Raw genomic sequence first — 2175 nt, 5'->3', positions numbered from 1 at the left:
GAGGATCAAAGATCCCCATATTAAACCATGTACACTAAAATTATTAGAAGAGAAAGTAGGGAAAACCTAACAACACATAGGTACAGGGGAAAATTTCCTGAACAGAACACCAATGGCTTGTGCTCTAAGGTCAAAGATCAACAAATGGGACTTAAAGAGATTGCAAAGTTTCTGTAAGGCTAAGGACACTGTCAAGAAAATAAAATGGTAGCCAACAGATTGGGAAAAGATCTTTACCAACCCCACATCTGATAGAGGTCTAATATCCAATGTATACATAGAACTCAAGAAGTTAGACTCGCCTTTCCACACTACCCGGGGACCGGTCCATAAGGCGTTGTTCTTGGTTTCCATCGTAACTTAAAAGGGAAACTTACACAATGTCCAGAGCCCTTGGCATCCTGCAGATGAAGGAGGAGGATGTCCTCAAATTCCTTGCTGCAGGAACCCACTTAGGTGGCACCAACCTTGAATTTCAGATGCAGCAGTACATCTACAAAAGGAAAAGTGATGGTATCTACATCATAAATCTGAAGAGGACCGGGAGAAGCTGCTCCTTGCAGCTCGCGCTATTGTTGCCATTGAGAACCCCGCTGATGTCAGCGTCATCTCTTCCAGGCCAGTGAGCTGTGCTGAAGTTTGCTGCTGCCACAGGAGCCACTCCAGTTGCTGGCCACTTCACACCTGGGACCTTCACTAACCAGATCCAAGCAGCCTTCAGGGAGCCACAGCTTCTAGTGGTGACTGATCCCAGGGCTGACCACCAGCCCCTCACAGAGGCCTTTTATGTCAGCCTGCCCACCATTGCTCTGTGTAACACAGACTCTCCCCTGTAGACATTGCCATCCCGCGCAAGAACAAGGGAGCTCACTCGGTGGGTCAGATGTGGTGGATGTTGGCCCGGGAGGTACTCTGCATGCAAGGTACAATTTCCCGTGAGCATCCATGGGAGGTTATGCCTGATCTTTACCTCTGCAGAGACCCAGAGGAGATTGAGAAGTAGGAACAGGCTGCTGCTGAGAAGGCTGTGACCAAGGAGGAATCCCAGGGTGAATGGACCGCACCAGCTCCTGAGTTCACTGCCGCTCAGCCTGAGGTTGGTCTGAGGGTGAGCTGGTGTCCTCTGTGCCCATCTAGCAGTTCCCCACAGAAGACTGGAGTACGCAGCCAGCCACTGAGGACGGGTCAGCAGCTCCTACAGCGCAGGCCACTGAGTGGGTTGGAGCCACCACTGAGTGGTCCTGAGCTGCTCAGCAGACACCTGAGGAAAGGGGGGGGGGGAAGAAGTTAGACTCCAGAGACTCTAACAATCCTATTAAAAAATGGGGTACAGAGCTAAACAAAAAATTCTCAATTGAGGAATATCGAATAACTGAGAAGCATCTAAGAAAGTGCTCGATATTCCTGGTCATCAGGGAAATTCAAATCAATACAACCCTGAGATTCCACCTCATACCAGTCAGAAATGGCTAAGATCAAAAACTCAGATGACAGCACATGCTGGTGAGGGTGCGGAGAAAGAGGAATGCTCCTCCACTGTTGGTGGGGTTGTAAGGTGATAAAACCACTCTGAAAATCAGTCTGGCGGTTCCTCAGAAAACTGGACATAGTCCTACCTGAAGACCCAGTTATTCCACTTCTGAGTATATACCCCAGACATGCTCCAACATACAATAAGGATGCATGCACCACAATGTTCATAGCAGCCCTATTTATAATAGCCAGAAGCTATAAAGAACCCAGATGTCCTTCAGTAGATGAATGGATACAAAAATTGTGGTACATTTACACAATGGAGTACTACTCAGCTATCAGAAACAATGACCTTATGAAATTCTTAAGAAAATGGATGCATCTATTGAATATCATCCTGAGTGAGGTAACCCAATCACAAAAGAAGAAACATAATATGCAGTCACTGATAATTAGATATTAACCCCAGAAAGCTCTGAACACCCCAAAAACAACTCACAGGACATATGAAGCTCACAAAAAAACAAAGGCCAAAAAAAAAAAGAAAGAAAGAAAGAAAGAAAGAAAGAAAGAAAGAAAGAAAGAAAGAAAGAAAGAAAAAAAGAAAGGAAGGAAGGAAGGAAGAAAGCCTCAGTCCTACTTAGGAAAAAAAATGTATAGCACCCTCTCAGAGTGTGGTACACCTGTACCTTAAGTCACTAA

The 2175-nt window shown here is 45.9% G+C and overlaps 1 pseudogene across 1 annotated transcript; it reads left to right on the top strand.

The window, feature by feature from the left end:
- Positions 1-380: 380 nt before the first annotated feature.
- Positions 381-1245, top strand: LOC308423059 (small ribosomal subunit protein uS2-like; annotated as a pseudogene). The gene has a single exon. The product of its transcript is annotated as a small ribosomal subunit protein uS2-like (transcript).
- The last annotated feature ends 930 nt before the right edge of the window (positions 1246-2175 follow it).

Source organism: Micromys minutus, assembly GCF_963924665.1.
Source record: "Micromys minutus genome assembly, chromosome: 1".
NCBI classification, from domain to species: domain Eukaryota; kingdom Metazoa; phylum Chordata; class Mammalia; order Rodentia; family Muridae; genus Micromys; species Micromys minutus.
The sequence above is the reverse complement of the archived record's forward strand: the minus strand, read 5'-3'. Positions and strand labels throughout refer to the sequence as shown.